This window comes from Dromiciops gliroides, chromosome 6, assembly GCF_019393635.1.
Source record: "Dromiciops gliroides isolate mDroGli1 chromosome 6, mDroGli1.pri, whole genome shotgun sequence".
Lineage (NCBI taxonomy): Eukaryota > Metazoa > Chordata > Mammalia > Microbiotheria > Microbiotheriidae > Dromiciops > Dromiciops gliroides.
In genome coordinates this window covers 85,847,993-85,875,780 of record NC_057866.1, presented here as the reverse complement: position 1 = coordinate 85,875,780, position 27,788 = coordinate 85,847,993, and the positions used below count along the sequence as shown (strand labels likewise).

At 38.4% G+C, this 27,788-nt stretch overlaps 1 protein-coding gene across 1 annotated transcript in view; it reads left to right on the top strand.

Annotated features, from left to right (window-relative positions):
* The first annotated feature begins 7,022 nt into the window (after window positions 1-7,022).
* The window catches only part of STX18 (syntaxin 18), a 152,361-nt gene continuing 131,595 nt past the window's right edge, over window positions 7,023-27,788 (top strand). Inside the window, exon 1 of the mRNA XM_043970262.1 lies at window positions 7,023-7,260. The gene's annotated coding sequence lies outside the window, so the exon portion shown is untranslated. The remainder of the gene's footprint in view (window positions 7,261-27,788) is intronic.

Sequence of the window (27,788 nt, the reverse complement as noted above, 5' to 3'; positions counted from 1 at the left end):
TAATTTTATGTTTTCTATTTATTCTAATTATAAACCCAAAATGTAATTTGAGCTAGGAAATTATTTGTCCATGTTTAAAACACATCTATTAAAAATCACAAAACCCCAGAACTAGAAGGAACTTGAAAGCCCACCTAGGACTAGCCCCCTGCCTTTGGCAGTGTGCCTGCTTAAAACATTGCAGTGCTTCTGGTGGGTGCCCCCGCAGAAATCATTCCAGATGGATGAGAAAGTCTTCTGTTTTTAAACACCTCCACAAAAATGATGTCCATAATCACCCTTGGTAACTAACTCCAGTATCTCACCACACCCACATTCAGGAAATTCTTCTTAATGTTTAGCCTAAATCCCTCATGCTTCAGCATATAGCTCATTTCCTCCTGTTCTGTCCAAAAAAGCAATGGAGAACAAGCTGTCTTCATCATTTGGATAGGGACCCTTCATATACTTGAAGACCATTATTACATTCATCCCTTAAATCTACTCTTCTCCAGAATAAATATTCCCCAGTTCCTAGAGACGTCTTCTAAGAAATAAAACCAAACCACTGTGGCCGATTTAATATATAAATGTTTCCTTTATTTTCAAATATTGACCCAAATTTTTAAAAAATTACTGCGAAGTTAGGCTCTGTTTTTATACTTAAACCAATGTACATTCGTCCCTTGGCTGATGTGACAGCAGGAAAAAAATGTATCTTTGCCACTTTAGAAAGAAAATAACCCTCAGACTTTGAAGATCCATATTTCATCATTCTCCAATGAAGAAATTATGTGCTATTACGATCTAGTACCTACTAGATCTGCTTCTAAATGGAAAGTTACTGCACTTACCAAAAAGGGACAATTCTAAGATCTCATTTTTCTCTTCTCCAAATAACCATTTGCTTATCCCTAATTTATTTTGATCTCCTCCCCTAAGGGGCTTGCTTCAAAGCCTCTCCTTTTTGTGTTTTCTCTCTATTATTGTGCACTATTATAAAAAAAATCATGTGAGAAGATGAGCTGGATATATAGTAAGATGGGAGGGATAACCAATGGTCAGTTTATATGCCCTAGTTCTAGATGGGGAGGAGGAAGAAGAAGAGGAGGAGGAGGAAGAGGAGGAGGAGGAGGAGGAAGAGGAAGAGGAAGAGGAAGAGAAGAAGAAGAAGAAGAAGAAGAAGAAGAAGAAGAAGAGAAGAAGAAGAGAAGAAGAAGAAGAAGAAGAGCCATCCAGTAAAACTTATGAATTTAGGCATTTGGACCCTGCCTATGTTCACTAGTCTCTGAGAGCATGCAGAGCTCCTGCAAATCATAGGGATGGTCTGTGGGTGTTCTCTTGGTAGCAAGATAGGAAATGCTCCCCTCAGGCCATGGTCTGTGCCTGAAGACATCTCATATGACTGTACTTCTTTAATAAATTGTATTATAGTTATTTAAGTATTTTTTCTCTCCGCCATTTTACTATCATATACTAGAGTCCTTGTCTCTTTTTTCTATCTTTATTTCTACAGTGCTTACTTAGCATAGGGCCCTTTGGATGGTAGGTGTTTGTTGAATGTTTTTCGTGAAATCGTATTATACATGGGAGCTTTTTTTACATTAAAGTTCTGCCTAGAAGATTAAAGGTAAATCCTTTAAATATCCTTCCCCACAAAGATTCCATAAAACAAACCTAATGCACAGAAAGCTGGTAATCATTTCTACCACAACCTCTGACTTACAGATACTTCTAGCTGGTTAAATAACCCCTTGGAATCATTCATTATTCCTCCCCTGTCTTTTCCCCTCCTAAACTGGATAACATAAATCCTCAAATCAGTTTTATGATCAGAATGACTCAATTTTACTGTGAAAGAGCACTAAATAAGGAGTCAAGAGACTTGGGTTACCACGTCTTCACTAACATTTTGCAAAATTGGTGCAATTCATTTAACTTCCATTGACCCTCGGTTTCCTCATCCTGTAAAATGAGGAGGTTGGACTAGATGTTCTTGAATGCCCTTCTAACGCTGTGATTCTATGACTATTTACCCATGATTGAATTAATCCAGACAATTACAAGTTCTCCACTTTGTGCTTGGGAGACACAGTACATACAGACTAAGCAAAACACAAAGGCCCTTCAATATCCTGTTGTGAACTATAAAATGTCCTCTAAAATCACATTTTACCCCTTGAAACAGGATGTAAGAAAAGTATTTTCCCTATTAAATCCTTTAAAAGTTCAAGTTCAAGTATATTTTCAGTGTCTTGACGTCCAACTCAAAATAAATAAAGGATTCAGACTTCTCAATTATAGAAGACACTGTCAAAAGCAAGAAGGTGGAAACTTGCATTGAAAACCAAAAAGCAATTATGCAAAAAGTATGCAGAAGTTTTCTAGGGGGAATTTCCACTTTGTATCAGGCAGTTGATCTGGGCCATTTCCATGGGCATAACTAGTACATGGACTTTTTATAAGGTGATTTGTGAAAGCTCCTGTGGGCAGATTATTAGGAAGAAGTTGCACCAAACTTCCAAGAGGAATAAGGGATGAGAGGAAAAGTGAACTTTAACTTTTTAAGTTAATCATTCTAGTACCATCAAGGGATGCCTGTCAGATGGATTAACAATTATTCCCAGAGCTTTTGCTTATCCTGGTTAATTTAGGTCAAAACTATTATCTACAGGGTTTTATTTGTTAGTGAAATGAGATATAATACTTAAAAGGAAGATCAGAAATGAGCAGGGGTAACAGATGATCATGGAAAAGACAGGTGTTAACAAATTGGGATATTTCTGATGGGACTTGATATGCAATTTATATTATTATTATTTTTGTATCTATGGGAAGAAACATGTGCCTGTAGCCAATCCTAAAACATGGGTGACAGAAGATCATGGTTGCTCTCCAAATGTCCTTATGACTGGGGTAGGATATGACAAAAAGGACTGACAGCTGAGCCAGGAAGAGTGGCTTATTCTGTAGCTTATAAGGAGTGAGAAGACAGTGTATCAAACTCTGGAAGCAAGGAAGACTTCAGAAAGTTACTGTGTGATCCTGGACAAGTAGCTTAATTGCTGTTTGCCTGAGTTTACTCATCTAAAATGGGAATAGTTTATATAGCACCTACCTCCAGGGTTATTGTGAAGATCAAATGAGTTAATAATTGTAAAGTACTTAGCACAGTATCTGGCATCTTGTAGGCACTATCTAAATATTATTATTTACTAGCTGTATATTTTTAATTTGTTTTTTTTAGTGAGGCAATTGGGGTTAAGTGACTTGCCCAGGGTCACACAGCTAGTAAGTGTCAAGGGTCTGAGGCTAGATTTGAACTCAATCCACTGCGCCACCTAGCTGCCCCCAGCTGTATATTCTTCAATAAACCACTCATAGAAACATGGGTTTGTAATCTGCTTTCACTTTCTAGTGGTAATAATTGCCAGCTAAACTGGTTGGTTTTTTGTTTGTTTGTTTGTTTTTGAGTGAGGCAATTCGGGGTTTAAATGACTTGCCCAGGGTCACACAGCTTAGTAAGTGTTAAGTGTCTGAGGCCAGATTTGAACTCAGGTCTTCCTGAAATCCAGGGGCTGGTGCTCTATCCACTGTGCCACCTAGCAGCCCCAGCTAACTGATTTTGAGCATATTTGCTGCTTAATGTTAGGGAATAGACATGAAACACTGTTCATTTTTCCAGTCCCTAAATTAGTTCCTCAAGAGGATATGCCAGGTATTTGGCTCTGATTTCTCACCTGATGTGAATCCCTTCCTGCAATATTCAGCTACAACCAGGGGACTAAGGGATAATATAGACTTCCTATGGAGCCAGGTAAAAGGTTTACACTTCAGGTAATGAAGAGAAGAATTAACATAAAGTGAACTCAGTAAAAGACCTGGTATTTTCATGAAATCCTCACCATCTCTAATTATTAATGACTTTCTCTCTTGAAATCCACCTACCACTTTGCAAAATCTCCAATAAACTTATCAGATAGTCTATGAAATTATATGTGTCTGTGCCTTCTCCCTCTACTGGGATTATAAACTCCACAAAGGCAAACGAACACATCTATTTGATAGGAAGTAAGGAACGAGCATTTATCAAGTGCTTACTATGTGCCAGACACTGTGCTAAGGGCTTTACAAATATTATCTCATATGATCTTCACAACAACCCTGGGAGCTAGATGTTGTTATTATCCCCACTTTACAGATGGGGAAACTGAGGTAGACAGCTATTTTAGTGACTTGTCCAGGGTCAACATAACTAGTTAGCTAGAGCAGTGACATATATTTGTCTCTTCCTTCTCTCTTTCCAATTTGAACACTTTGGGAAAATTTGAAATACCTTTGGATGTGCCTAATGATGATGGGGATAATAGGAGTTGGAGATGGGAAAGGAGAAAGTTTGAAGAAGGTGGGGTGAGAAGACAGAGGCTGAAGGACCCAGGAACTATTTTTGTCTTCATCTTATACTAGGGAATTGCCATTGAACATTTGGAAGACCCTGGAGATACTCACTCTTGCCTGAGAATCTGAGGTTGGATACATGATGGAGAGCATTTAGTTGAGGGGAGAAGCAGGTAGGGCAGTGGATAGAGTATACAGCCCAGAATCAGGAAGTCTTTTCTTCCTGAGTTCAAATCTGGCCTTAGACTTGCCAATTGTGTGACCCTGGGCAAGTCACTTAACCCTGTTTGCCTCAGTTTCCTCATCTATAAAATGAGATGGGAGGAAATAGCAAATCACTCTAGTATCTCTGCAACAAAACCCTAAATGGGGTCACTTAGTCAAACAACAACAGAGACATAAATAGTACTGTTGCTAATGTTTTTCAGGCTCTATTTCTAAGCAGTTAAGTTCTTGACATGTATAACCCATTCCTCTATGAGATTTGCTTCTTTAAAGTCATGAAATGCATCATCACTTGATGTTTCAGTGATACCTCAATCTTGGGCCAAACCCCAAACTAGAAAAACAAACCCACTAATTTTCTGAATTCCTAAGCAAAGTGAACACAAGTTCTTAAAGAAGTCACCAATTTTCTGAATTCCTAAGCAAAATGAACCCAAGTTCCTAAAAAATAAACAAACTTTGCACAGTGAGGGCATTCAGTTAATTGTTGAATAAGCATTTAATTAGCATACCAAAGCCTTACTTTTTTTAACCTTTTTTCCCCCAGAATAACACTAAGTGAATCGATCAAAATTCAGCAACATATCTACCAACAGTCCAAATGCTGTTGAACCTGACCTCCCCAAAAGACCAACTTCAGTGACTCATGTAGAGGGGGAAGTGACTCTGGAGTCTCAAAGGCTATTTCCAGTGGAGTGAAAGTTCTTGCAACTTCTGTAAAGCAGCCAAGGTGGAACAGTGGAGAGACTGCTGGACCCCGAGTCAGGAAGACTTGAGATCACCTTCTGTCTCAGTCACTTAGATACTACTGATCCTGGGCAAGGCTTTAACATGAACTCTCTTAGCCCCAGTTTCTTCATCTGTCAAATGGGTTTAACAACAAACAACACATAACTTACAGGGTTGTTGTGGGTGCTTTGCAAATTTTAAAGTGTCATAGAAATGCTGCTAATCAGCAGTTTCCTGGAGGGCCAACCTAGCTACATATGGAAAGGACTTCTTACCAGTAGTCTAGCTATTAGTTGATGAAGTCTTAGGTCATTGCAACTCATGGGGGAAAAAAAAATTAAATGACCTCAGCCTTTCTGCTTTTGCAATGATGGGGGGGGGGTAGCTTTAGAAAAGGGGCAGAGGATGCCAAGAATCATACTTAGGATTATGAATACAGTTATACTTTCGTTATGTCACTGTTTCTCAGGTCGGCTTCACTATGAGCCGGGGAGCAGCAAACAGTAACTTTATTAAAAAAAAGCTCAGAACTTGGTGTTAAGGCGACTTCGACTTCGTTTACTCCTTTAGAATGTAAGATTCTTGAGGGCAGTAACAGTTTCTGCTTTTGTCTTTGTATCCCCAGACCCTTTTCAGAGTGCCTGACCAATTGATGAGTGATAATCTCCTGTACGACTCAGGCAGGAACCTCTGTGTATTTAGGTTTCTCCCTCTGTAGAATAGAGGTCTGGACTAGTAGACCTTTAAGATCTCGACATTCAATCTGCCTGAGCCTCAGTTTCTTCATCTATAAATAAAAGGATAGGTTGGACTAGATCAGGGTTTTTTAACCTGGCGTTCAAAGCTCAGTTTCGTCAGTAAAAAAAACCCAGATATGGGCATGGGGGGCGGGGTGTAGGATTGGGCTGGATCAGGGGCTTCTTAACCTGTTTGTTCAAAGACCCCTTAGATTTCAGAGATATATACAAATGGCTGAGGGGGGAAAAAGTTACACCTTATGTTTTCACTAAACTCTCACTGAAATTTTGCATTCCTTTAATTATTTAAAAACAATTAAGGAGGCCGATGTTAGCATTAATTAGGCGCCTCCTGTATGCCGGGGCACGAGGCTTGAAGACACTGGGCACAAAAGGGAACAAGGGTTCTTGTCCGCAAGGAGCTCACATTCCGGGGTGGAAAAACGTGTGTGTGTATAGCGCAGGCCCAGTGCTAAGCGCTGGGGGCAAAGACCCGCAGAAGCCCACGCCCGCCCGCAAGGAGCTTCCAGGTCCAAGGTTCCGTTGGGTTTCCCCAGTCTGCCCCACGGGCGCAGGTCACCCCCAAAAGGTCCATTTCGGTTCCGAATCTATGCCGCGGTCTTGGTTTGGCGTCTGTTCCAACCACCTGAGCTCGAGTCTTGTCTGCTAATGAGCCACGTTCTCTCTCTGGGCCTCAGTCGGCCATTCTATACCGGCAAAGAGAGGACTGACCAGCTCCAAACCCCGCCTCCCGCCCGCGCGCCTCTAGACTCTGCCTAGATAGGTCAGGGAACGCAGATACCCGCGGAGGTGTGACGTGCGCGCTCCCGAGGGGAGGGAGGGGGCGTCCCCCGGGAGCGCGGGACAGTCTCGCCACTTCCGGCGGCTGGGACTGGCGCGGAACTCGGTTGCCTGACCACCGGTTTGCCGGGGGAGGGTCGGATAGTAGGACGGAGTCCCCCTTCGTCTAGTAGTGGGCGGGGCTGGGCGGACACGGTGGCGGCCGAGACGGGCGCCATTGGCGGTGGATATCACTTTGCTGTTCCGGGCAGTGTGAAAAACTGTAAAAACCCGGAACAAGGCCTTGGGGGTCGGCGGTGGGCGGCGGCGGCGGCTCGGACGGCGCCCGGGATGAGCTATTTCGCAGGAGCCCCCGCCCAAAGGGGACTTTTCCAGCCGGGCCCGGGAAGTGGTGGAGTGAGTTGCCAGGGCAACGGAGGAGGGGGAGGGGGCCTGACTGTTAAGCCACGTTGGGTAGCGGGGCTTTTCTCTGTTATCTTCTTCCTGTCAAAGTCAGTGAAACCTTTCCGGACTCAGTTTACCTTCTTTGTGGAATGACGCGGCTGTACTCGACGATCACCAAGATCCCTCCCCGGGCTTACGTTCGTAGCTTAGTACGTGTTTGGTATTTGATTGATTAGCCCTTTAACCTTTCTGAACCTCGGTCGTCTCATCTGTGAAAGTAGGATGACACAGTACTCCCATTGCTTGCCTTCACGAGCTGTTATAAACCTAGGAATGCCATAGGGATATTAATTGTTAGTGACGATAACTGCTTTACGGTTTGCAAAGCACTTTACGCATATCTCGTATTCTCACAACAACCCTGGGAGGTAGGTGCTCTATGTTACCCCTGTTTTACAGATGGGGAAACTGAGGCACAGAGTGGCTTAGTGGCTTCCTCACGGGATGCGTACTTCCTGACTTCGGGACCTGCTCTGTCCACTGTACCACCCAGATACCTCACTGGATGATCTCAAAAGTCCCTTCCAATACTGGCATCATATGAATCTGAGTGTCAGGTGGTGTTAGATGAGTGAGGGAAAGGGGCTTCTGTCCCGGGTGGGGCATCTTCAAGTATTAGGATGATTGTCATGTGACAGAGGGATTAGACTTGATCTGCTTGGCCCCGGAGGTCAGAACTTGGAGCCATGAGCAAGTTGCTGAGGGGAACAGGCTTTGGCTCCGACGTAAGGAAATAATTCTTTAAAATATGGTCTCTGATACGTACCATCCCTGTGCCTTTGGGCAGGTAACTTTACTTACTTGGGCTTCAGTTTCTTTAATAAGAAGATCTGACTAGGTGGCTTCTGAGGACCTTCCCAGCAGTAGTGGGATTTATGATAATGTGATCCTAATTAAACATATTGCGAAGGTGAAGTGGACTTTAGATGCTTACATTTTGGGGATATTGGAAAGAAAATTCTCTCTGGAATAGGTTGAATTAGATAAATTGTCCTTTTTAAAAATTGTGCATCCTTATTAAAATGCTCTTAATCAAACATCTCCAATATGTGTATATTTACATTATTTATACTCATACTTTATATTTACTTATTTATATATTTATAAATGCATGTCAGGGCAGCTAGCTTTATTAAGTGACAACTAAATACCAGGCATTATGCTGAGCTCTGGGGAGACCACCTCTGCTTTCATTAACTCACAATCTAATGGGGTAAAAACATGCAAACAACTATGTCCAAACAAGGTCTCTCCAGGATGATTAGGGCTAGTCTGAGAGAAGGCACTAGGATTAAGAAGGGATTGGTCAAAGCTTTTGCAGAAGGTGGGACTTTAGTTGAGACTTGAAGGAAGTCAGGGAAGCTAAGAGGCACAGATGAGGAAGAACATTTCCAGGTGTGGGGGGGACAGCCAGTGAAAATATTTGGTAGTAGAGAGATGGAGTGTTACACAGAAGAAACATACAGTTTCTCTGGATCACTGAATACATGCAGTTTTTCCTATTTAATCCTGGCGGTGATATGAGATCATTAGGATTATTATTGATTGGGAGGTGGGGTGACATGGGCAGACCTGTGCTTTAGGAAGATCACTTTGACTGCTGAGGGTAGGGATGGAGTGGGAGAGAAATTTCGGCAGGGAGACAAGCAGCAGGCTGTCGCAAATAGTCCAGGTGATAAGGGCCTGCCACAGGGTTTGACAGTGTCACAGCTTGAAGTATATGTGAGAGATGTTACAAAGGTGAAAAATAAAGGAATTTGCCCAGATTGGAAAGCTTTTGCACAGACAATGAATGTACTTAGGATATGAAGGGATTGATATATACACACATTGTCTCTCTGCATACGCGTTTATGTAATGTATGTATGTATGTATGTATGTATGTATGTATGTATGTATAGTTTTGTTTCCATATGGTGGATACCAAATCCTTATCCGAGAAATTTTGATACAATGTTTTTTTTCCTCATTTGATCACTTCCAAAAAAGCTTTCCAGTTGTTGTGTTTGGCATTCATGTCCTTTATAACCTAGCCCTACCTTTCTAGTCTTTTTACACCCTACTCCCCAACATGTATCGTTGATCTAGTGATGCTGGCCTTCTGGTTGTTCCATGAACAAGACACTCCATCTCTCAACTCCAGGCATTCTTTGACTGTCCTTCATACCTGGAACATTCTCCCTTCTCAACATGGACTATTGACTTCCATGGCTCCTTTAAGTCCTAAGTAAAATTCCATTTTCTAGGGGAAGTCTTGAATTCCTCTTAATACTATGCTTTCCCTCATTTATATCCTATTTACACCATATATAGCTTGCTATGTATTTGTTTTCATGTTGTCTTCTCCATTAGATTTTAAGTTCCTTGAAGACAGGGACCATTTTTTGTCTCTTTTGTATCCTTATGCTTAGAATAGTTCCTGGAACATAGTAGATGCTTAATAAATGCTTATCTATTTATTATTAATTTTAATTTTAATTTTTTGCTGGGCAGTGAGGGTTAAGCGACTTGCCCAGGGTCACACAGCTAGTAAAGGTCAAGTGTCTGAGGCTGGATTTGAACTCAGGTCCTCCTGAATCCAGGGCTGGTGCTTTATCCAACTATACCACCTAGCTGCCTCAACAAATGCTTATTGATTGAGTAATTGAATTGCAAATCAAAGCAGGCCTGCAGTTTTACTTCATACTCTTGCAAATTTGAAAAAATGACCAAAAATTGGCAATACTCAATGTTGGAGGGTATGTGTAGTAAAAGGGCACACAATTGTTGGTGGAGTGGTGGGATGGTATAACCATTTTGGAAAGTAGTTTGAAATTATGCAAATAAAGGGACTGAGATGTCTGTACTCTTTGGAACAGAGACTTCATTATTGAACTTATACCCCAAAGAACCTATCAATAAGAATAAAGTCTCCACTTACACCAAAAATATTTATCCAGCATTTTTGTGATAGCAAAGAATTGGAAACAAAGTAGTTGCCCATTGGTTGGGCAATGGCTAAACAATGGTGGCACAAGAACATAATGGATTATTACTGTGCTGTTAGAAATTATGGCTATGATGTATACAGAGAAGCATGGAAGATCATGAACTTGGGCAGAGTAAGCATAGCCAAGAAAACAATATGCACAATAACTACTACAGTCTAAATGTAAAGAATGACACACCAAAAAATCAAGTGAATGTAAAAGAATTCTTAAGATCAAGCATGACCTAAATGAAGAGATATGAGAAGACAGCTCCCTTCCACCCTTTGATGGAAGTTACACATTGCACATATTTTTGTACTTTTTCAATATATTGATCAGTTTCACTGATATTTTTTTCCTCTTTGAAAAAAATTATTATTTGGCTCTTTTGGAAGGGGTGGAGGAAGGAGAGTAGAGAAGATACAGATACCAGAGATGTAGAGATATGTTAAGGGCTAAAATTCTAGCTAGTCTGTCTAAAATATCTAATGAGTGGTCGCCAATAAATTATAAGCTTTAGCAAGAGTTAGACTTTTAAGCATTTATTAAGGAGAATAAGAATTTGGTAAAGAGAGAGAAAGGCCTAGATTCCTATCTATTAAAGGGAGAGCACATTTCTAGCTCCCTTCTCCACCAGCGGCCCCAGGAAAGAGAGCGCGACTGAGCGCCAGTCTCTTCCTTCCTCCTCCCACTAGCCCGCGTCACTTCCTGACTCCTGGTCTTGCCCTCAAAGACCTTCCCTTCATGGGCAGAACTCTTCTACAGTAAGTATCCAGCAGGTGGCGTTATTCCAATCGTTACAGTCCCCCCTGTTGTTCCTCAAGAAACAAAATGTTTCCTTGACGGAACAGTAAAAAAGAATATAATAACTATTGCTAACTAATAATATGTGAACGACAATATAGAAAAGGAAGAGAGGAAAGTTTTGTCCAGAGGGGGCGATTTTTTTTTTGTCCTCATGAACCGACGCTTTGACATTAGTCTTGCAAAGGGAGGGCCTCTGCAGAGAATACATGTTACAGATGGTGTATATTATAACAGAAAGAGAAAAAAAAACAACAAATCAAAACTGTTCATTTAAAGTCTCTGAAAGTCTTTTCTCAGATGTCCTCTAGGTGTAGAATGGAAGTCTTTTCAGGGGTTGATGTGTGGATGCTGGTAATCAGCCAGGAAAATTTCCTACAAAATTGAGCTTAACACAACTTTAAATAGCTTTGTCAATAATCAAATCAAACAATGAAGTTCTCAAAAACATGTCTAAGGGAATTCAGAATCTTAGTTGTTACACATGAAACATATAATAAAACAAAAATTGAACCATCTTTAAATTATAATATTACTATAGTCCCCCCCTTATGGAGGGTAATTGAGAAGACAATTGCTGCGATATTAATTATTAAAAATAATTTTTATCTTTGTTTCATCACTTTTTGCATCATCTGCCTAATTATCCTCATGCCATTATGAGAAATTAAAAAATCTAATATAATTGGTAACAGGTGTCAAGGCCAAATTCAACACTGTATTTATCATGACACCTGAGATAATTATGGGGGTTACCATAAAAGAACAGAGAAATGATGGGATGTGAGCATTCCCACACTTGAGCAATATATACTGCCCATGTAGTATGCCAGGTTTAAAATAGGTGGATGGAATATATGTCCATGCCACCAAACATATTGGAGGAAACTGAGTCAGACTTAATCAGATGCATGGGATTGAGATGTCCATGGCATCAGGCATATAGGAGGGAGCATAGAAGCCAGGTGTAGAAGTGAGATGGGTGGGATGAATACTTCCAGCCATCTGTACAATATTGTGGGGAAAAAGAGAATAACAATATTAAACCAAGAGAATCCAACCTCAACATTTGTCAAAGCCGTTCCCTTGGCCATACCTTGACTTCATGCATGTCTCCCCTCATGTGACAGTTCAGTATCTGCTCTTGCATGTATTCCTCTTGTGATTGGATGGCATCTTGGCCAACTGGCATCTGATAACTCAGAATAACGGCAATTAATGTCTTAAATGATAAATTCCCATAATTTAAAATCTCATATGGATTTAAAAATTGAGGATAATAAATGATTGCAAAAAATGTGAATACATCTTGACTCAGAACACAATATATAATTATGCAACAATTTCAAATAATACCCCTTTTTTTTTACTTAGTATACAATTACTTTTGTGAAAAATCAGAACATATTTAAATACAAGTTAAAGCACAACAGAATCTCAAAGAAAACTTTTTTTTTGAAAAAAGAAAACTTTTACAAATGTTCCCCTTTTTTTTTTGAATATGCTTATCAAAAATAATACTTCTAGAATCAATTTACCTTGCCATGGCAACCAATTTGCCAGGGAAATGCTTTGAAGAGTTTGATCAAATAATCAGTTGAGAAAAAATAACAAAAACAAACAACTCAGAACATGGGAGCACAATACTCCTAGAATTAACATTGTATTATGAAATCAAAACCATCTTGCAATTTTTAAAATTAGATAAATGTATAGAAGAAAATACACATGGAAACAATAAAAGACAGTGAAATTCAAAACTAAGGAAATCTAAATGAGCATGAACTTAATATTAATGAGTATTATGAAATATAAACTTGATCACATGACTATAAAAAACTTTTACAAATATTCTCCTTGTTTTAGAAACTAAGTATAAGACACAATCTCAAAAGCATGAAAATCTCTATGAAAATAAAACCCATACCATTAATTTCAAAATGTATATGTAATGGCATAGAAATCCTATGTAACCTCTGAACTGACATTAATACTCTGAGTAAAGTTAGAACACTTTTGATTCCGATATCTAAAATCCCCAATACTCATATCAATATCTTGCTGCTTACTTCTACATTTCTGTAAAATATGTACCCTTCCATGGCAAAAGAAGCGGAGTCTTGAACTATGGTGATGATTGTCATTCTTATTCAGCTTAAGTTTTTCTTCTTTAACCCCTCTATATTGTCCTGTCGGGCTTTTTCACCATACAAACGCTTTATAAGGATTACTAATTAAAAGACAAAAGCAGGTTAGCAAAATTATGAACAAATCGAGCATATCTGGAATTTAAAGGGTTTTCTAAAGTTGTCTCAGAAGCACAGCCAGGCTGGGGAAGGGCTGAGCCTGAAGCTGCAAATGTAGTTAGAGAAAGTTGCGCATGAGCATTAGATCTCTGGACTTCCCAGGCCGGGGAAGCAATGGGCTTGGCCATGGGAGGAGTAGAGGGTGGAGTCTGGAGAGGGGGGGAGGGACCAGCGCAATTTGAATCAGACTTGATTTTGAACTCAGGCCTGGATTCCTCTTCCCCCACTTTGCCTCCAGGTGCTAGGGGATTAAAAGCTTCTAGAGGGTGGGTCTTTGCCTCCAGGCATGCAAAATTAGAGCAACAATTAGTGTTAGAACTGGGAAAAGCTGCAGGAATCTCTTCAGGTTTCTCTGAAAAAGCATGGTTGGGAGAGGGAGAGATATTTCCTTGTATGAGTAAGTTGCTGGCTCTTTTAACAAAAATAAAAGAAAAATAGAAAATCCACAAAAACAAAGCATTAACATGATCTTATCTCCCATTTGTCTGGTTAAACAGACTAAAATAAAAAATAGGGTAATTAGGGAGTTTAAAAGGTCCATTTGAAAAAATTTAAAGGGAAAACACAGCCAGTGCACCAGTACTTAGCAGTTAAAGGGAGAGGGAGGGGAAATTTCTTACCCAACCAGAAGATCAGAAGACTGAGGTTTACCTTTCCTCTTCGTGGTCAGCCATCTGTTAAGGGCTAAAATTCTAGCTAGTCTGTCTAAAATATCTAATGAGTGGTCGCCAATAAAATTATAAGCTTTAGCAAGAGTTAGACTTTTAAGCATTTATTAAGGAGAATAAGAATTTGGTAAAGAGAGAGAAAGGCCTAGATTCCTATCTATTAAAGGGAGAGCACATTTCTAGCTCCCTTCTCCGCCAGCGGCCCCAGGAAAGAGAGCGCGACTGAGCGCCAGTCTCTTCCTTCCTCCTCCCACTAGCCCGCGTCACTTCCTGACTCCTGGTCTTGCCCTCAAAGACCTTCCCTTCATGGGCAGAACTCTTCTACAGTAAGTATCCAGCAGGTGGCGTTATTCCAATCGTTACAGATAGATATGATAATCTATGTCAACTGTAATTGGATAACTGGAGTGATGGAGAGTAAGATGTGACATTGAGGTTGTGAACCTGGATGACTGGAGGAATGTAGGTGCCCTCCCTATATAGGACGTTTGGTAGAGGTGCAAGTATGAGAAGAAAAATAATGCAATGATACCTGCATCTGTCCATGCTTGGTAATCCCATGCAACTCATTCTACCTTATCCAGAATGGAAAGGGGGGACGGCAGGGCTCTTACTGAATTCCTTCCTAGGTGGGCAAAGGTATGGCTCCTGTAAGATGATATGGGAGGAGTAGGGTGGTTTATATTGGAGAGATAGCTTTTCCCAATGGCACCTGCACAGCTTCTGCTGGGGTACCCAGGTATGAGGTTTTAAGTGCCCTGAGAAACCAAGCCTTGGCTCAGAAGGGGATGAAGTTTGGGGAGGTTGCATAGGTGTTAGAGGGGGTAGGGTGAGAAGAATTGACTCATTGTGAAGGTAGAGTCTGTCTTTTACCTTTAATTGTATGTCAGGCACTTAGAACAGTGCTGCAATATAGTAGACACTTAAAGTTCATTGATTGACAGTTTTTTCTCTTTCTAAAACATATCTTTCACAAGTGCCTTCCTCTCCAGTCATAGATCCATTACCTTATTTCTGACCCTCATCACTTCTCTCCCAGACCAAAGCTTCTTAAACTATGGGTCGGGACCCCACATGGGGTCTCATAACTGTATGTGGGGCTCGTGAAAAATTTGGCAATGTTGAAAGGTTATGTATACCTATTTTATATATGTATATACCCAAAGTCGTGTAAAAATTTCTTGGGCAAAAGGGGTCACAAGTGGAAAAAGTTTAAGAAGCCCTCCCCTAGACCAGTAATATTAGACTCTCTCTAGTAAGAAACAGATTCCTGCTTGTAGTTTATTGACTTAGAAAACCACTAATTAACATTATTTGTGCTGTTTTGTATTTTTCTTTATTTTGTTAAAATAAATTTGTTAAATTTATTTGTTGTTAAAAGCAATAGCATTTTTTTTGAGATATTTTATTTTTCCCGTTACATGTAAAGATAGTTCTCAACTTTTGTTTATACATGCTTTACAATTTCAGATTTTTCTCCCTCCCTCCCCTCCCTCCCCCCTCCCCTAGACAGCAGGTAATCTGATATAGGTTATATCTATATATCTCTATACATATACATATATATATATATATATATACACACACATATATATACACATAATAACATTAATCCTATTTCTGCATTAATCCTGTTACAAGAGAAAGAATCAGAGCAGTGATGCAAAACCTCAAAATAGAAAAAAAAAAAACAGCACCCAAAACAAAAGAAATAATATGGTTCAATCAGCATCTATACTCCACAGTTCTTTCTTTCTTTTTTTTTTTTTTCCTTGGATTTGGAGATCCTCTTCTATCATGAGTTCCCTGGAACTCTTCTGTGCCATTGCATTGGTGAGAAGAATATAGTCCATCACAGTAGGTCAACACTCAATGTTGATGATACTGTGTACAATGTTCTTCTGGTTCTGCTCATCTCACTCATCATCAGCTCACGTAAGACCCTCCAGGTTTCTCTGAACTCTTCCTGCTCATCATTTCTTACAGCACAATAGTATTCCATTGTATTCATATACCACAACTTGTCCAGCCATTCCCCAATTGATGGGCACCCCCTCAACTTCCAATTCCTTGCTACCGACGTAAAGAGCAGCTATAAATATTTTTGTACACGTGGGTCCCTTTCCCCCTTCCATGATTTCTTTGGGCAAAAGACCTAAAAAGTGGGATTGCTGGGTCAAAGGGTATGCACAGCTTTATCGCCCTTTGGGCATAATTCCAAATTGCTCTCCAGAATGGTTGGATCAGCTCACAGCTCCACCAACAATGCATTAGTGTTCCAATTTTCCACAGCCTCTCCAACATTTATTATCTTCCTTTTTTGTCATTTTAGCCAATCTGATAGGTGTCAGGTGGTACCTCAGAGTTGTTTTAATTTGCATCTCTCTAATCATTAGAGATTTAGAGCATTTTTTCATATGGGAATAGATAGCTTTGGTTTCTTCATCAGAAAACTGCCTGTTCATATCCTTTGACCATTTCTCAATTGGGGAATGACTTGGATACTTATAAATTTGATTTAGTTCCCTATATATTTTAGAGATGAGGCCTTTATCAGAAGCACTAGCCTCAAAAATTGTTTCCCAGCTTTCTGCCTCCCTTCCAATTTTGGATGCATTGCTTCTGTTTGTACAAAAATTTTTTAATTTAATATAATCAAAATCATCCACTTGCATTTTATAATATACTCTATCTCATGTTTGGTCAAAAACTGTTCTCCTTTCCAAAGATCTGATAGGTACACTATTCCTTTCTCTCCTAATTTACCTATGGTATCACCTCTTATGTCTAAATCATGTATCCATTTTGACCTTATTTTAGTATAAGGTGTAAGATGTTGGTCTAAGCCTAATTTCTGCCATACTATCTTCCAGTTTTCCCAGCAGTTTTTGTCAAATACTGAGTTCCTATCCCAGAAGCTGGAGTCTTTGGGTTTATCAAACACTACATTACTAGTGTCATTTACTACTGCATTTCCTGAGCCTAGCCTATTCCATTGATCTACCACTCTATTTTTAGCCAGTACCAGATAGTTTTGATGACTGCCGCTTTATAGTAAAGCTCCAGGTTTGGTACCGCTAACCCACCTTCCTGTGAATTTTTTTTTCATTATTTCCCTGGATATTCTTGATTTTTTGTTTTTCCAGATGAATTTTGTTATTATTTTTTCTAGCTGTATAAAATAATTTTTAGGTAGCCTGATTGGTATGGCACTGAATAAGTAAATTAATTTAGGCAGTATTGTCATTTTTACTATATTAGCTCTGCCTATCCATGAGCAATTGATATCTTTCCAATTATTTAGATCTGATTTGATTTGTGTGAAGAGTGTTTGGTAGTTGTGTTCATAGAGTTCCTGGGTTTGTCTTGGCAAGTAGACTCCCAAGTATTTTATATTACCTACCGTTACTTTAAATGGAATTTCTCTTTCTATCTCTTGCTGCTGGACTTTGCTGGTCATGTATAGAAATGCTGATGATTTATGTGGATTTATTTTATATCCTGCTACTTTGCTAAAGTTGTTAATTGTTTCAAGTAATTTTTGACTTGATTCTCGAGGATTCCTTAAGTATACCATCATATCATCTGCAAAGAGTGATAGTTTTGTTTCCTCCTTGCCTATTCTAATTCCTTTAATTCCTTTCTCTTCTCTGATTGCTAAAGCTAACATTTCTAGAACAATATTAAATAATAGGGGTGATAATGGACATCCCTGTTTCACCCCTGATCTTATTGGGAAGGCCTCTAATTTATCTCCATTGCATATAATACTTGCTGATGGCTTTAGGTAGATACTGTTTATTATTCTAAGGAAAGCTCCCCCTATTCCTAAACTCTCTAGTGTTTTTATTAGGAATGGGTGCTGTACTTTGTCAAAAGCTTTCTCTGCATCTATTGAGATAATCATATGATTTTGGTTGGTATTCTTATTGATGTGGTTGATTATGTTAATAGTTTTCCTAATGTTGAACCAGCCCTGCATTCCTGGTATAAATCCCACCTGGTCATAGTGTATTATCCTGGTGATCACTTGCTGTAATCTCCTTGCTAATATCTTATTTAAGATTTTAGCATCAATATTCATTAGGGAAATTGGTCTATAATTTTCTTTCTCTGTTTTGCTTTGCCTGGTTTTGGTATCACCACCATATTTGTATCATAAAACGAATTTGGTAGAACTCCTTCTTCACCTATTTTTCCAAATAATTTGTATAATATTGGAATTAATTGTTCTTTAAATGTTTGGTAAAATTCACCCGTAAACCCATCTGGCCCTGGGGATTTTTTCTTAGGGAGTTCATTAATAGCTTGTTCAATTTCTTTTTCTAATATGGGTTTATTTAAGGATTTTATTTCCTCTTCAGTTAACCTGGGCAGTTTGTATCTTTGTAAATATTCATCCATTTCATTTAGATTGTCAAATTTATTGGCATACAGTTGGGCAAAATATTTCCTAATTATTGCTTTAATTTCCACTTCATTGGTGGTAACATCACCCTTTTCATTTTTGATACTGGTAATTTGGTTTTCTTCTTTCTTTTTTTTAATCAAATTAACCAATATTTTATCTATTTTATTGGTTTTTTCATAAAACCAGCTCTTAGTTTTATTGATTAATTCTATAGTTTTTTTTGCTTTCAATCTTATTGATTTCTCCTTTAATTTTCAGGATCTCTAATTTAGTGTCTAATTGGGGATTTCTAATTTGTTCTTTTTCTAGCTTTTTAAGTTGCATGCCCAATTCATTAATCTCCTCTTTCTCTTTCTTATTCATGTAAGCATTTAGAGCTATAAATTTTCCCCTAAGCACTGCTTTGGCTGCATCCCATAGATTTTGGTATGTTTGTCTCATTATTGTCATTCTCTTGGATAAAGTTATTGATTGTTTCTATGATTTCTTGTTTGGCCCATTCATTCTTTAGAATGAAATTATTTAGTTTCCAATTGATTTTCATTCTACTTTCCCTGGCTCTTTCTTACATGTAATTTTTATTGCATCATGATCTGAGAAGGATGCATTTACTATTTCTGCCTTTCTACATTTGACTATGATGTTTTTGTGCCCTAATACATGGTCAATTTTTGAAAATGTGCCATGTACTGCTGAGAAAAAGGTATATTCCTTTCTATCCCCATTCAATTTTCTCCAGACATCTATCATGTCTAACTTTTCTAGTAATCTATTCACCTCTTTCACTTCTTTCTTATTTATTTTTTGGCTAGATTTATCTAATTCTGAGAGGGTGGAGATTCAGATCCCCCACTAGTATAGTAATTACTATCTAATTCCTCTTGTAACTCATTTAACTTCTCCTCTAAGAACTTGGATGCTATACCACTTGGCGCATACATATTCAATATTGATATTACTTCATTATCTATAGTACCTTTAAGTAAGATGTAATTTCCTTCCTTATCTCTTTTAATGAGATCTATTTTTGCCTGCACTTTGTCTGAGATAAGGATTGCTACCCCTGCCTTTTTTACTTTAGCTGAGGCATAATATATTCTGCTCCAGCCTTTTACCTTTACTCTGTGTGTATCTCTCTGCTTCAAATGTGTTTCTTGTAAACAGCATATTGTAGGGTTCTGGTTTTAATCCACTCTGCAATTCGCTTCCCGTTTATAGCAGAGTTCATCCCATTCACGTTCACAGTTGTTATTACTGACTGTCTATTCCCCTCCATTCTATTTACCCCCTTTGTACTTTTCCCCCCTTCTTTTACCCTATTCCTCCTCACCGACATTTTACTTCTTACCCCTGCCTCCCCCAATCTGCCCTCCCTTTTTATCACCCCCCTCTCTTTTCTTTACCCTTTTCTCCCTTGCTTTTGTCCTCCCTTCTATCAGTCCCCCTCCTTTCCCTTCCCCTTTTGTTTCCCTAAAGAATGAGTTAAGTTTCTTTATCCCAATGAACGCATATGTTATTCCCTCTTTGAGTCAAATCTAATGAGAATAGGGTTGAAAACATGTTCCCCCCTCCTTTCTTTCCCTCTATTATAATAGGTTTTTTTCCACCTCTTCATATGATATAATTCATCCCATTCCACCTCCCCTTTCCTCTCCTCCCCATAGACTCCCTTTTTATCCCCTTAATTCTTTTGTATCATCACATCAAAGACAATTTATATTTATACCCTCTATATAAAGTCCTTCTCTCTGCCCAAATACATTTACAGTTCTTAAGAGTTATGAGTATTATCTTCCTGTGTAGGGATATAAACAGTTTAACCTAATAGGGTAACTTTTTTTTTTTCCCCTCTGTTTACCTTTTTAAACTTCTCTTGAGTCTTGTATGTTGAGATCAAATTTTCTATTCAGTTCTGGTCTTTTCACCAGGAAAGATTGAAAGTCCCCAATGTCATTAAATGTCCATCTTTTCCCCTGAAAGAAAATGCACATTTTTGCTGGGTAATAGATTATCGGCTGCAATCCAATCTCCTTTGCCTTCCGGAATATCATATTCCAAGCCTTGCGGTCCTTTAATGTTGAAGCTGCCAGGTCCTGAGCAATCCTGACTGTGGCTCCATGATATTTAAATTCCTTCTTTCTGGCTGCTTGGAGTATTTTCTTCTTCACCTGATAATTCTGGAATTTGGCTACAATATTCCTTGGAGTTTTCCTTTTGGGGTCTCTTTCAGGAGGTGATCGATGGATTCTTTCAATGATGATTTTATCCTCTGATTCTATGATATCAGGGCAGTTCTCCTTAATAATTTCCTGGAATATGGTATCTAGATTCTTTTTCTGGTCATGGCTTTCAGGCAGTCCAATGATTCTCAAATTGTCTCTCCTCGATCTGTTTTCCAGATCAGTTGTCTTTCCAATGAGGTATTTCACATTTTCTTCTATTTTTTCATTTTTTTTATTCTGCTTGACTGATTCTTGGTGTCTCATGGATTCCTTATCTTCCAACTGTCCCACTTTAATTTTTAAGGCATTGTTTTTTTCAGTGAGATTATGCACCTTTTTTTCCATTTGGCTAAGTGAATTTTTTAAGGTATTGTTTTCTTCAGTGAGATTATGCACCTTTTTTTCCATTTGGCTAAGTGAATTTTTTAAGGTATTGTTTTCTTCAGTGAGATTATGCAGCTTTTTTTCCATTTGGCCAAATGAATTTTTTAAGGCTTTGTTTTCTTCAGCTTCCTTTTCTAAGCTGCTGATTCTTTTTTCATAGTTTTTTTGTTTTGCTTTCATTTCTCTCCCCATTTTTTCTTCTACCTCTTGCAATTGATTTTTAAAATCCTTTTTGAGCTCTTCCAGGAAGGCTTTTTGTTCTTGCAACCAATTCACCTTCCCTTGTGAGGCTTCAGATGTAGACAATTTGAGGCTATTGTCCTCATCTGAGTTTGTGTTGGCTTCTTCCCTATTGATACAGAAGCTCTCAATGGAGAGGGCTCTTTTTTGCTTCTTACTCATTATTGCAGCTTATTTATTTATTCTTTAAGTTGAGGTCTGCTCTGGGGGCACCAGGGTCCCTGTTTTGGGCTTCTTGTGCAGGTGTATAGGTGCTGTGTGACCGGGCTTTTACTCTGAGGCCTTTATGGTGTGTGGAGATGCCCCGCCCTGCACTTCCTGTCTGATTGTGCTCGGCCAGCCAGGCGCCAGACCCCGGCGTCTGATCCCGCCGTTGGTGGCCCTCTCGGCTGGTGCAGGTAAGTTTTTCCACTGTCCTTCTTGGCCACCAGATTTTTGAACCAGGTTCCGGGAGCCTCAGTTGTTCGGCTGTGGCCTGCAGCTCCTGCTGACTTGCCCCGACCCCCTCGGCGCTGGGTTGCTGCCCTGCGCTGGGCCTCCCTTTTGCCCGAGTCAGACCGACCTTTTCCTGAAGTCTTCTAAATTATCTCTGGTTGGAGGACTGTGTCTCTCTGTCTCTTTGCAGGTTCTGTAGTTTCAGAATCCGTCCAGAGGCTTGATTTAATGTTCGTTTTGAGGGAACAGAAGGAGAGCTCAGGCAGCTTGCTGCTTCCTCTCCGCCATCTTGGCTCCGCCAAAAGCAATAGCATTTTAATCTGGTTTGGGCTGCACCTAACAGGGCTGAATTCGACACCTTTGCCCAAGACTTTTGCAATAACCTACTATTTGATTTTTCCCAAACCAATCCACATTGTAGGTAGCTGTGAAAGTGATTTTCCTAAAGCACAGGTTTGATCATGTTACACTGCTACTCAGTAAACTCTTTGTTCCTTTTTGCCTTTAGGATCTAATATAAACTCCGATGTTTTAAGTTTCTTTACAACCTGTACATTCCTACCTTTCCAGTCTCCATACGTCATACTCAGTAATCCAGGCCTGCTTGGTGTTCCACGCACGTAACACTTTCCCTGTCTCTGCCTTTCTACTGGCTAGATTGTAGCTTATAAACTTTTTGAAGGCTGGAATGGTTTTGCTTTTCTTTTTTTGTTGTTGGTTTTTTGTTTTTTGTTTTTTTGGTGAGGCAATTGGTGTTAAGTGACTTGCCCAGGGTCACACAGCTAGTAAGTATCAAGTGTCTGAGGTTGGATTTGAACTCAGGTCCTCCTGACTCCAAAACTGTTGCTCTATTCACTGTGCCACCTAGCTGCCCTGTTTTTCTTTTTATTCCCAGTGTTTAGCACCTTGCCTGTCACATAACATGTGCTTAATGCATGTTTGTTTGCTTGGCCATCTCCTTTCTGAAGAATTTACCCCCTCCTCACAGAAAGAAAGCCTCTTAAAATCACTAATTTCTTGTGACTCAGTGCAAGCAGTATTTCCTTCCTTCCTTCCTTCCCTTGCTCCCTCCCTCCTTCCTTTCCTCCCTCTGTTTCTCCCTCCCTCCTAGTAAATTTTCATTGATGTGTTTTGTTTTACATGGCACAGTAGACAGAGCACTATACCTGTAGTCAGGAAGTCTTGAGTCCAAATCCTATTTCAGACACTTAAGAGCTGTGTAACCCTGAGCAAGTTATTTAACCTTTGTCTGCCTTAGTTTCCTACTGTATAAAATGGTTTTAATATTAGCACTTACTTCCCCAGGGTTGTTAGAAGTATTAAATGAGATAATATTTACTAAGCCCTATGAAAACTTTAAAGCATTATATAAATGCTAGACATTGTTGTGATTATCATCATGTCATGAGGAAATAGGTGGTGGGGGTCCTTAGGTATTCCTCTGTAAAGAATTACACTCTGACACACAGTCCATTTAGAATAAAATGGTCTTTTATTTGGGTGCTAGAGAAGGGGACCAAGAGGAAAGTGGAAGACTGCCTCAAGGGAAGGAGATGGCTTAGAAACATTCTCCTCCCAGAAGAGAAGAAGGGTCAGAGATTTTGTAGAAAAGAGATGGAGTGACCACCTGACAGTGGAAAGTTCCTTTTTGGGGTGGGGTGGGGAAAGCTTGAAGGAGGGGTGGTGGTCCTGACTTCTGGAGTTATCTCTGTCCCCTTGGGCAGCCCCAGGTAGTAACCATGCCTAATTGACTTTCCTGCTATAGAATTTTATCTCCCCTGACTTCTTAGGAATGGCAGTGCCAAACTTTAATAGTCACTTAATTCCTTTGTCCCATGTCAATCATTAACGTTATTATTATTACACTTCTTATATTTTCTTTGAATCACTCCCTATTAATCCTTCCAGTCATCCAGCGTATGTAACAAGGGATTTAAAAAGATGTTATTAATGTTTTTTGCTTATCACTAATGATATTGGTCTATAGTTCTCCTTTGCTTTCTCTTTCCTTGGTTTCGGTATTAAGACAATATTTGTTCCAAAAAGGAAAGAATGCTTTCCTTCTAAGTTTTTGGGAATAATTTTTGAAGTATTGGTATTAATTGTCTTTTAAGTTTTGATAGATGGATAAGCATCAGGATTTTTTCTTTGATAGTTCCTTTACAGCTGGTTTTCTTTTTAGAGATTGGATTTTTTAAGGTCTCTATTTGGTTTTCTTTTAGTTTGATAATTTTATATTTTTGAAGGTAATTCTATTTTGTGTTCTCTATTTCATTCCTGTATATTATGGGCAATAGTTCTGATAATTATTTCTATTTCTTCTTATTTGGTTGCTATTTTACATTTTTAGTTCATTTGATTTTCTGCTCTCTTTGTAATCAAGTTGATTAAAGGTTTATCAATTTTGTTAGTTTTTTCTAAGAACCAGCTTTTAGTTTGATCATTTCTATAATCTTTGTGGTTTCCAAGTTATTTTTCCTTTAATTTTCACTATTTTTATTTGTACTTATTTTGTATTTATTTAGTTTCTAATTTTAAAAAATGCATATTCAGTATATTAATCTTCTTCTTTTCCATTTTGTTAATGTATGTTAGGGATGTAATTTTTCTTTTGAAGACTGCTTTTGCTATATCACAGAAATTTGGTATTTTGTTTTATTTTTGTCTTTCTCATAATCATTGTTTCTATGATTTATTCTTTGAACCATTGATTTATGATTGCTTTGTTAAGTATCCATTTATATCTGTGTCTTTTGTTTGTGCTTCCTGGACTTATTACTGTTTTTATTGCATTGTGTTCCATAAAAGATATGTTTACTATTTCTGCCTTTTTGATATATTTATTTGTAGTATCTCTGCACTCTAGTACATAGTTTTTTTTTAAAAAAGTTTCATGTGATTATGAGTATTCTTTAGCAGTTCCATTCAAAAGATGCCATAAGTCTTTTAGCTCTAATTTATGCAGCAGTTTGCTTAGTTCTATATTTTGCCTTTTGATTATTTTTCTGTTAGATTTTTCCAACTCTGAGAGAGGGATATTAAAGTTTCTTGTTATTGTGTTACTATATCTTTTAGAAATTCAGTTAATTTTTTCTTTGTGAATTTAGACGATATGGCATTTAGAGTACATAAGTTTAATATTGTTACTGGTTTGTTGTCTATTGTACTCTTGAGCATAGTGTAATTTCTTTGTATATCTCTGTTTATAATGTGAATTTTTAGGGCAACTAGGTGGCACAGTGGATAGAGCACTGGCCCTGGGTTCAGGAGGACCTGAGTTCAAATCCGGCCTCCGACACTTAACACTTACTAGCTGTGTGACCCTGGGCAAGTCACTTAACCCCAATTGCCTCACCAAAAAAACCCCCAAAAAACATTTGCCTATAATGTGAATTTTTGTTTTTGCTTTTTCCCGACTGCAACACCTTCTATTTTGGATTCACCTCATGTATAGTAAATTTTTTTCTAGCTCCTGATTTTTATTTTTAATTTTTTTTTATCGTGAGTATTTTATTTTTTTCCATTTACTTGTAAAGATACTTTTCAACATTTGTTTTTATAGAATTTTTACTTTCAAATTTTTCTTCTACCCTCCCTTCCCTCCTCCCTCCCCAAGACAGAAAGCAATCTGATATAGGTTATATATATACAATCACATTAAATGTATTTCTGTATTAGTCATGTTGTGAAAGAAGAGAATACAAGGGAAAAACCTCAAAAAAGAAAAAGAAACAGCCAAAAAGTAGAAACAGTATGGTTCAATCTGCATTCAGAATCCACAGTTCTTTTTCCTGGATGTGGAGAACATTTTCTATCATGAGTTCTTTGAAATTGTTTTGGATCATTGCACTGCTGAGAAGAGCCAGGTCTATCACAGTTGATCATCACACAATGTTGCTGTTATTGTGAACACAGTTTTTTCCTGGTTCTGCTCATCTCACTCAGCATCAGTTCCTGTAAGTCCTTCCAGGTTTCTCTGAAATCCATCTACTTATCATTTCTTATAGCCCAGTAGTATTCCATTACATTCATATACCACAACTTGTTTAGCCATTCTCCAGTAGATGGGCATTTCCTCAGTTTCCAATTCTTTGCCAACACAAAGAGAGCTGCTATAAATATTTTTGTACACGTGGGTTATTTTCTCTTTTTTATGATCTCTTTGGGATGCAGACCTAGGTAGTAGAGGTATTGCTGGGTCAAAGGGTATGCACAGCTTTATAGCCCTTTGGGCATAGTTCCAAATTGCTCTCCCAAATGGTTGGATCAGTTCGTAGTCCCACCAACAATGCATTAGTGTTCCAATTATTATTTTCCTTTTTTTCATATTAGCCAATCTAATAGGTGTGAGGTGGTACCTCAGAGTTGTTTTAATTTGCATTTCTCTAATCAGTGGTGATTTAGAGCATTTTTTTCATATGGCAATAGATAGCTTTGATTTCTTCATCTGAAAACTGCCTGTTCATATCCTTTGACCATCTCTCAATTGGAGAATTACCTGCATTCTTACAAATTTGATTTATTTCCCTATATATTTTAGAAATGAGGTCTTTATCAGAAACACTTGCTGTAAAAATTGTTTCCAAGCTTTCTGCCTCCCTTCTGATTTTTGCTACATTGCTTCTGTTTGTACAAAACTTTTTAAATTAGGTGTAATCAAAATAATCCATTTTGCATTTCACAATATTCTCTATCTCTTGTTTGGACATAAATTGTTTTCCTCTTCATAGATCTGGGAGGTAAAACTACTCCTTCCTCTCCTAATTTACCTATGGTATCATCCTTTATGTCTAAATTATGTACCTATTCTCCTTTTGTTCTGTCCCTGAAGTTTCTTTATATCATCACATCAAATTCAACTTAATAATAATACCCCAATGGAGATACAGATCCCAAGAATTAAAAGTATTATCCTCCCTTATAGGGATGTAAACAGTTTAACCTTATTGAAAAGCCTTTTTTTCCCCTTGTTTACCTCTTTATACTTCTCTTGAGTCTTCAGATTTTCTGTTTAGTTCTGGTCTTTTCTTCAGGAAACTGTGGAAGTCCCCTATTTCATTGAATGTCTTTCCCCCTGAAAGATAATGCTCAATTTTGCTGAGTAGTCAATTCTTGGTTATAATTCAAGCTCCTTTGCTTTCCAGAATATCATATTCTAAGCCTTGCAGTCCTTCAATGTTGAAGCTGCCAGGTCCTGTGCAATCCTGACTGTGGCTCCATGATATTTAAATGGTTTCTTTCTGGCTGCTTGGAGTATTTTCTCCTTCACCTGATAATTCTGGAATTTGACTACAATATTCCTTGGAGTTTTCCTTTTGGGGTTAGGGTTAGGGTTAGGGTTAGAGGGATTCTTTCAATGATGATTTTATCCTCTGATTCTACAATATCAGTGTAGAATGACATTGGTAATTTCCTGGAATATGGAGTCTAGACTCTTTTCTTCATCATGGCTTTCAGATAATCCAGTAATTCTTAGATTATCTCTCCTGGATCTATTTTCCAGGTCAGTTGTCTTTCCAATGAGGTATTTTACATTTTCTTCTATTTTTTCAATCTTTTGATTCTGCTTGATAGAATCCTTATGTCTCATGGAGTCATTAGCTTCTATCTGCTCAATTTTAATTTTTAAGGCATTATTTTCCTCAGTAAGCTTTTGCACCTCCTTTTCCATTTAGCAAATTTTTTCTCCCATTTGGCCAATTGTATTTTTAAAGGAATTGTTTTCTTCAGTCAATTTTTGTGTTTCTTTTTCCAATGTAATTCTCACGTCTCTCATTTCTTTGCCCTTTTTTTCTTCTACCTCTCTCATTTGAGTTTTTAAAGCCTTTTTGAGCTCTTCCAAGAAGGCTTTCTAGTCTTGAGACAAAATCATCTTCCTACTTGAGGCTTTACTTTTAGGCATTTTGACAAATTCATCTGAGTTTGCGTTTTGGTATTCTCTTTCACCATAGAAGCTGTCAATGGTAAGGGTCCTTTTTTGTTTTTTACTCATATTGCAGCCTATTTTTAAAGCTTATAAAGTTGAGGTCTGCTCTT